Below are 9,442 nucleotides of genomic sequence, written 5' to 3' on the forward strand. Positions count from 1 at the left end.
CAGTTTCACTTTAAACAGAAACAGAGGACAAATTTTTCTCTCTTGTAAGTGATCCTTGGAAGGAAAACTCCATTCAATTTCGCTTTCAGCAAAAGCATCGGACAGGTTTTCTTCAACCAGAACTAACTTCAGAAGACAAACTATATACATTGGACAGTGATTGCTTCGAAGGCAACGAAGCTCTTTTGTTTTTGTTGTGTTGTTTAACCACGGATGTGTTTATGGTCATGTAATACGTTGCAAAAGTTACTGGTTGCTGTGTATGAACCGTGAACGTTGATGGTGTTCCGTGGGACTTTTGTTTGGAGAACGGTGGTGTTCTGATCAAAGATGCCTTCGTGGAGCTGCGATGACGGAAGCTTTCTCAGCTGATGGTAAGTTTTAATTATCTTTTTTTTTTCTGTAGCAGTTTTACTTAGTTTTTGTTGTTAGTCAGCGCGGTATTATTTTAATTATGGACATTAATTGCTTTCAACATAAAATTTAGGTTTTTCTGTTGTATTATGATGTGATTTGAATGATTTTGATGTTTATTTCCATCGCAAATGAATACTTATCCTTCCCCGGCAAATGATATATACAAAATTAATAAAATTACGACTTGTCAGAATACTGCACCCCCCTCTCCATAGCTAATACGGCAAAACTGTGTTTACTGATTACAGTTTTGCCGTATTAGCTATGGAGAGGGGGGGTGCAGTATTCTGACAAGTCGTAATTTTATTAATTTTGTATACAGTATATCATTTGCCGGGGAAGGATAAGTATTCATTTGCGATGGAAATAAACCTCAAAATCATTCAAATCACATCATAATACAACAGAAAAACCTATATTTTATGTTGAAAGCAATTAATGTCCATAAGTAAAATAATACCGTCAGCGCGTATAGTTAGTTCCTCATATTATTGCTTTAATATTTAATTTTAATTCTAATTTTTTTTTCAGTAACAGTTTTAAGAGTTTTTGTTAACGTGTGTAGTTAGTTATTCATAACTGCTTATTTAATTTTAATTATTTTTTCTGCAGCAATTTTACTTTATATTGTTAGTCAGCACGTATAGTTAGTTTTTCTTAATTTTTCCTTGTTAGACAACGAGTATATTTAATTTTTCATTTTGCTCAATATATAATTTGGTCTATAGTTATATAATATAAAACAATTAAGCTTTGGTTTGTTTGTTAAAAACCGTTCTTGGTTTTCTCTTTGACTTAATGCTTAATTATACTAACCAAACCTAACTTATACAAGCCAAACCTAACCTAACGCCCATTCTTTATTTGCTATCTCACTTGATATTGTGAGTTTTGTAGCTATGTGATCATTAAAGGTTTTTATTTTATTACTTTTAATGGGTGAGGGGTCCTGTATCTAAAGACTACATAATGAGTTTCTTTCAGGGTCAGTCTAATTGTAAAATTACTTTTCCCGTAATGAAAGATTTGGATCCAATTCCAGTCGAAAATTGCAGCTTTAGACCTATTAACGTTTTATGGAGGTTAGTATTGCTTTTTAACAATTTTAAGTGTATTTTGTGGGAAACATTGCTTTTAAGCTCAGGTTCTCTGAGATTTGGTAAGAACATAAATTATAAGTTTACCATGGTACTATATTAATAACCCTTATCTCCTTCCAGATACTAGTGAATGTAAGCTTTGCGAGCCCAGGTTAACTTATCAAAGTACTCTTGCGAGAAACAGGATCCCTACGATGAATTCTACGATGAATTCTACGATAAATTCTGTGTAAAGACGAAGTTGGGAAAATGGAATTCTTTGTTCAAGATTGATTCAACAAAGCTTAAGGTGAGGTATCAACTTTGCATGAACCACCCCAACTTTTTCTTCACCTCCACCCCCATGCCATGTACCTGAGGTCTTATGACCTCTGTGCAGGTGCATGGGAGGTTTAAACTAATAGATTAATTTCCTTTCAGGTGGTAGTGCATTAGTTTAGCCGTTTTCAGACGTTAGAGTAAATTCATTAATCGTCTAAAGATTTAAGTAACGTAACTTTTTACTCTAATTTTACTCTAATTTTCCTTTAAAACTCTAGAGATATTTAAGTAACTTGGTTTTTCGATTTCAGTAACAAGGTATTGAATGTTTATTGCTTGAGCGTTGTTTTATGAATAAATAACTAGCGCTTAGTCTTGCTTTCCATTAATCATATTGTATATTGCTTGAGCATAGTTTCAAAAATAACTAGAGTTTAGTCTTGCATTAAATATTGCAGAGTCGTTTAGTAATTAAATTGGTATTATTTTACTTATGGACATTAATTGCGTTCAACATAAAATATAGGGATTTCTGTTTGTATTATGATGTGATTTAATGATTTTGAGGTTTTATTTCATGCAAATCGCAAATGAATACTTATCCTTCCCCCGGCAAATGATATACTGTATAAGAATTAATAAAGTGACTTGTCAAGAATACACCCCCCCTCTCATAGCTAATACGGCAAATCAGTAAATCCCAGTTTTTGCCATATTAATATGGAAGAGGAGGCCTCGCTAAATCATATTCAATATTTAACATCAATATTCCACCCCAAAGTGGCGGCGAATCTTTAATTTTGCCGTATTAGCTATGGAGAGGGGTGCAGTATTCCTGACAAGTCGTAATTTTTATTAATTTTGTATACAGTACATCGTTGCCAGGGAAGGATAATTATTCATTTGCGATGTAAATAAACCTCAAAATCATTCAAATCACATCATAATACAACAGAAAAACCTATATTTTATGTTGGAAAGCAATTAATCCATCCGTAAATAATACCATTAAATTTTCCCTTAAGATATTAGATTTAAATTTCAGTAATAGGATATTTAAGATTTGCTTAGCATTATTTCAAGAATTATTAACTATTAGTTTTGCATTAATTTAGGCTTTCAAATTAAGTGTTTTGCTGTGAAATTTTCAGCAGGAAGTTAACTTTGTAGTATTGACATTTTTTATTCAAAAGCTTTTAAAATGCAATTTCTTCTGATTAAACTGGTCAATAATGTAAGTAGATTTGCCAGTACTATAAGTTAGTCAATTTCTTCTGATTAAACTTGTCAGTAATTTGAGCAGATTTGCCAGTACTGTAAGCTAATCAGTCTAAATATTTGTAAAATTAATGCTCTGATTAAACTTTTCAGTAATTTAAGCAGATTTCCCAGTACTGTAAGCTAATGTCTAAACATTTGTAAAGATTAATGGCAAAGCATAAACATTATAAATTAAATATATAAACCCATATTAATGCTGATTCGATCCACATCAGTCTGTTATTTACTCATGCCTGAGAAACTTAATACCGGTTGTTTTAAAGTAATTTGTTAAATAAGTGCTTGTTTGGCAATTAAAAGTTATCAGATGCTTTGCTAGTTAAGGCTAGTAGTGTGAACCTATAGAGTAACATTTGGAATTTAGACTTAATTCAACAAATTTAGCACTGGATCTAGTTTTAATGCTTTTACAAAAAAAAACACATTTCTGCAGCTTTTTCTCCTATTTACAGGATAGGCTTCCTGAAACTCGAATTTAAGGAATTCGAGCAGATAGATATAAGTCAAGAACTCGTAATTGTTGCTGTACCCCGCAATGGTATTCAAACTGAGGTGAGAAGACGATTGGTATTGTTGATTACCCTACTATAGCATTTGTGCTATTTTTCATATTTATAAAGATTCATGTATTTGAAGGTTCACGTGTGATTGACATTTCAATAAACTGTTTTAAACGATGCATATGTAAACACTGTTTTTGCCTGCACCAATTACTTTTGTTTATAATGGGTGAATTAAAAATCTAAGTTTAAGTTGAGCTATTGAATTTTAAACAGGCCAACCCCAGAAAAAAATGGCTAAGTACTAGTTGCGTGTTTTTAAAAAAAAGGTGGTTTTAAATGTAACTGCAGAAACAAATATTTAAGTGTATTTGTATTTTCAAATATGTTAAGGTATGAGTAAGATAATTGAGGCGGAAAATTGTCGAATTATTTTTCATGGCATGAAATGGTTTTTGGTTAAAAGACTTGACAACTGAAATGTTTAGGTATATTTGTGACTTCAAATATGTTGTCTTAAAGGTATGATTAAGATATTTGAGACGGAAGATTTTCTGTAGTAATTATTTTTCATGGCATGAAACGTTTTTAGGATAAAATATTTCACGAAATAGATTGAAGATTAACAGATTTTTTAATAGGAAGTCGTTCTTGATAATGTTCTTGGTTGAGTTCGTGATTTGGGATGGTATTATTAATAGCTGTCATACAAAACCCATGGTTTTAATGTAACCAGAAGGAGCAGCGAGGACACTTCGTAGTAGCTTATAGATAACTTTTCGTCATCGCTTAGTAACTGAAGTTTAACTTTAATAATTTTTCATAATCAAGATTGGCCTGAATCTTAATACTTGTGTTGAAAGTAATTATAATTAAAGGATGGCTTGTTTCAATGGAGCATTTTCAAAAGGTGGATTTTTATTCAATTGCAAAATCTTCAGTCGCTGTAGAAAATTTTCTTAATTGGTTAAGACATGATCAGAATGATTTAAGTTACTCCCTACATGCACCTATGACTGCTTTGTTCTCGTCAGAGCTTCTCGCCATTTGCTAATTCTAAGTTTGAGGGCAATTTGGTCATTAATCTTTGTGGTGACTTCCTTTTGAACATCAAATTCGATATCTTGATAAGTTGATCACTAGGTATCGGAGGCTTCAATCAAAGTAACCAGTTTCCCAGCACTTGATTATTTAAGTAACCCGTTTCCCAGTACCTGATTAACAGAACGTAAAAAGTCCTTTGTTTACTCAATACATGACTGATAGAACGGCAGATATGCTAAAACACAAAATTGCTAACCCAGCCGATGCTAATTTTTTCAATATACTTGCATTAAACCACGTACTGTTAGCTAGTTCAGAGGTTTTAATTCACTAAATAGCAATACTTGCTCTATCTATAGTTCCTAATCTTCAGTGTTTTTTCTCTAGAATTGGACTGATTCCATATATACAAAACCATTAGTTACTGCTACTATCTATTGCTACTACCTCTGCGCATAAGACTTCATAGAATATGATTATTCTTGGTATGAGTATTGCGACGTCTAATACACCTGGTTACAGAGGTTCCTGCCCCAGGCACTTTTTTTTTTCCAAAGCATTTTACTTTGAAGTGTTATGGACCCCGCTTCAGAGGCTAGGCTTACAGCAGCGTATATTCTTTTGAAATTCCTCTTCCTAATACACTACTTGAATTTTGAACTTCACTGATGTTTGCGGACGGGTGGAAGAAAGTCTATGCTGCCATACAACTGACCAGTGCTATGAGTAGTTTAACTTTAATATTCTATTTGAAGGCTAATTAGAAATAAGGCTGTGCTGAAACAAGATCTGCTTAAGCTAGAATTAATCACTTTGAATCTCTCTCTCTCTCTCTCTCTCTCTCTCTCTCTCTCTCTCTCTCTCTCTCTCTCTCTCTCTCTCTCTCTCTCTCTCTCTCTCTCTCTCTCGCTGGTGGATGTTTGTAAATTTATATTCAGCATGAACGGATGGCTTAGTTAAGTAGGCATGGGATTCAGTTCGGTTTTTAAGAGTTGTTCTTGTGAACAAGAGCCCTTGCTGGCATAGGTCCCTTCTTAAACAGAAACTGGAAGTTGCGTTGTTTTTGTTACATGACTAACGTGGTAACCCCAGAGGCTTCGGCCTCTATTGTCCCAGTTATCGTGCTCTTGTGTGAGCCTACTCGCATACCATCTATTTGAGTGCTTATATATATTAATTTATCTGCCTAATCTGGTTCCAATTTGTTTCTTATATGTAGGTGAAGGGAGTAGAGAGGATTTAGTAGGGAGAGTAAGTGGCAGATCTGTGTACACGTGTGATGAAACGTTTTCTCTAATGCTAATTTCGATATTTTAATACCTTGTAACGACCACTGAGAATATGCATAATTCATAACAAGCATGCATGCCAGTAACTGATAAGTCAGTCCGTTCAAACAGAGGTAGATGTATATAAACCTGCGAGAGGCATCGAGCCTAACAACAAACGAAATCTGTTGAAAAGTTTCTTTATTCTCTCGCTCCGGTCATCTCTCGGCTACATCCCTTTAGCCAGAGGCCGTGCGTGCAGGCATTAACAAGTGCTTGCAGTTACGCCTAATCACACTAGTACTTTTCTGGCAGTTTACTTAGTATTCTGAAAGTTTCTCTATATTGCAACTCCTTTATATGTAAAGTTTTAATTTTGCCTCTTTAGTTTTGTGCTTTGCCGTTTCCTTATTCGTAACTATTACTCTTTTGCCAGAATGATTTCGGTTTAATTTCGACGCTAATGTGAAGTAAATTCTATTCCCTCGTCTTTGCTATTAAGCGTTTCATTTTAACTGGACATTAATACCTGGAAAAGCAGTTAATTCCATTCACTCGTCTTTTGTTATTTAGCTCTTCATTCCAGCAGGACAATTATACCTGGAAAAGCAGTTGAGAGAGGGAGAGAGGGAAAACAAGTCCAACTGTAGTGCGCCGTGTGCACAATCATTCGTTCTGAAGCGGTACGTTTTGGGGTAAACACTGCTACAATGATGGCTGTAGCACCTGAGAGATTTTGTCATCTATAGTGTGTTAGCAATGACAATCATTAAAAAGATTCTAAAATTGAAATGTGCTCTGAGAAAATCAAATAAAATCACTAACTCGACCACAAAGACGCGTGCCGATTACGGCAGACGGTGCTTTGCCATTGAAAATGTGGTTTGTCCCACTATTTTTCGCGGAATTTTCGACTAAATGAGCAGTTGATGGCTACATGATTTATAGAATCTTCTTGCTCCAGGATTTGAAGTCGCTCGTTCTATTGACTTTTCAAGGTGTTTAGGCCAGCAGTCTACTGTACTTGTATGCTAGGCAAAATAACAGAAGCTTGCTTCTCGATTGAAAGGTTAAATGTATAAATTCTTATAGATTTTCGACTAAGGATGCACTTGTTAATCAAAGAACTTGCGGGGTATTAGCGTTAACATGGCAATAGACAAAATGTTGACAAAACGAAATAAGATTGGCATGCCTAATTATACAGTCATTTTTCTTGATAAACTTGACAAAGGACTGCAAATAAACATTTTTATTGTAGTCAGACTAACCCCTTTTAAAACCATGGGTATTCGGAAGTACTGTAGATAAATGCCTCTATTCTCTCCAGCATTTTTTCAATTGCTGATTCAAGGAATTTGTTGTTTAGCTCTATGGAAATATTGCAACGAAGGAAATTTCTTATTATAGTTGACCTTTCAATATGTGAATTGCATTCTCTTAAATGTGTTAGTCTTTTTTGAACGTTTTGATGGGAGGGTCTTTGGCTGATCATATTGGTCTTAGTAAATTACTAGTTCAGGATTAGGTAGCCATTAAAGCTTCCATTAGTCCCTTCTCTATTAATCAGTCTGACCTAGTTTCTGAGTTGCCTGCAATGACGCTACTGGAATAACTTTATTTTTAAAAGGTATTCATTGTTGAATAAAATGGATTACATTTCCTAGATAGTAACCCCCAAGGGTTTAAACCCGGTATGTGTCCACCTTTGCGGCGTGTTTAGTACAAGCCCGTTGGGTATAACGTTAAAAACAAACAAAAGACTAAATAAAGAATAACGACTCCCAAGAAATATTAGTCCTAGATAACGACCCCCGAAAATTGTTGGGGATCACTATCTAGGAAAGATCTAATAAAATTACAAGGTTCATGTTTGAGGATTCCATTTATAAGAGTTCTCAAGATTCTTAACATCTTGCCATTTCATCACGATTATCATTATCATGACAGGCTCACTCGGGTATCTCCCTTCTTTGATGACAGCCGCTGTTGCTTCATTCACTTGTTATTGTTGCTGGTCAGGAAGCTCTCATAATGAGTCTTCAATTCTCCTCCGACATCAACCTTGGAGAAGTAAGTGTTAGCACAGAATGTGAACATTGGAATCAGCACTTTTTTTTCAAGTATTTAGAAGTAAAGAGTTTGGATGAATATAGGAAGAGAAGAGAAGTATCAGTTTAGGAGAGAGAGAATGTAAGTTTTAATTTCTATTCATTTCAAGAAGACTGAATAACTGTTGTGCACCACAGCCTGTCTAAATTCATGAAAGAACATTATAGTAATATATGACTCGGTTCAAGATCTTCTAATAATTTCTAGTATTGCTGATGTCCTTTTCAGAGTTTCAGCGATAGGAAATCAGTCTTCAATACAAAAAATCGTTTGGTCACAAAAAGCTGGTAAAATGAGTTCGGTAGCCCATGCTAATGCAAGATACATTATTAGACCTTCAATGAAATAAAAATAAAAGGAAATATGAATGGTTTCATCCCATCACCCCAGCTGGAGGGGATTACCCTGATGAGGGCTTCCTGTTTTAATTGAACACTTTGTAATGGAGTACACATCAATTATCCGGTCTCTCTCTCTCTCTCTCTCTCTCTCTCTCTCTCTCTCTCTCTCTCTCTCTCTCTCAGCTCAGCTGCAGCCCATAATTGTTGACTAAACACTAGGTACCTAATTAACCGCTTAGGTTAACAGGGATACTCGAAACTTTAGGGAACATTCCAACGTTCCAATGTCGTCACTGTTCCTACGATCCTTGGAATCGGACGCTGGTCATTCACATTGTGAGCTGAAGGGTCTCCTTGTCTCTCTCTCCTTTTCATAAGGGTTTTATGATGTTTTCTAAGTCAATCCAGCGAGATTCAGGAAGCAGTTCCTCTTCTCATCTTCCAGCTGTCTTCACAGGGTTAACCATCTGTGAGTTAATCAATCATATAATTATTCCTCTTCGTTGGCCGCCCATTCTTTAGTATAATCCAATTCAGAAGGACGGCAGGAGGAGGTCTGATTTCGTGTTGGAATTGCGCACAGTGGAATGCAATATTTATCCTTTATATTATGTAATCATTTTGGTATTTACGAGTATTTTATGTTTTAAGGGCACTCTCAATGTAAAGTGATTTAGTTTGTCAGATTTTATTTGTTTCTAGGTGGTAAATATTTTAATGATAGATATTACATTCTATCTTGAATATTTTTTGTTTCTGGATGACATCTGTTGCTTATTGCTAAATGTGCCAGCGGTGTGAGGCAGAAATCCACATAAATAATCGACTTGATGAAGTCCTAAAAGCAGCACGTGGTAGGAAAGAGCTCCAAAGATTGTCATCAGACATAAATAGTTACAGAAACTGCTGAATTGCAATAGTTCGCTTCGTTGCGGAAAATATTCGAGCAATTGAAAAGCTTGCAGAATTTGCAAAGAGTGAACAGTTCGAGTTTTTCCCAAAACATCAATGGTTGTTTGACCGTTTGACTGATTCCGAACACTTTCGTTACAAAAACTTTGCAAAAATATCGGATATTTTATTTCACTTTCTGCTTTGAACTTTTCGTAAGAAATTTT

General features: G+C 34.9%; 1 long non-coding RNA gene across 3 annotated transcripts in view; it reads left to right on the forward strand.

Annotated features, from left to right (window-relative positions):
• The first annotated feature begins 16 nt into the window (after nt 1–16).
• LOC136837374 (uncharacterized) overlaps nt 17–9,442 on the forward strand; it is a 10,917-nt gene continuing 1,491 nt past the window's right edge. The window contains exons 1-4 of one of the 3 annotated variants that reach the window (XR_010852675.1): nt 17–374; nt 1,638–1,806; nt 3,512–3,611; nt 7,822–7,963. This is a non-coding gene — a long non-coding RNA (uncharacterized lncRNA). Of the gene's footprint in view, nt 375–1,637; nt 1,807–3,511; nt 3,749–7,821; nt 7,964–9,442 lie in introns of those variants that run through there. The other 2 variants (XR_010852674.1, XR_010852673.1) reach the window with 2 other exon arrangements.

The sequence above is a fragment of the Macrobrachium rosenbergii genome, chromosome 59 (genome assembly GCF_040412425.1).
Source record: "Macrobrachium rosenbergii isolate ZJJX-2024 chromosome 59, ASM4041242v1, whole genome shotgun sequence".
Taxonomy (NCBI): Eukaryota; Metazoa; Arthropoda; class Malacostraca; order Decapoda; family Palaemonidae; genus Macrobrachium; species Macrobrachium rosenbergii.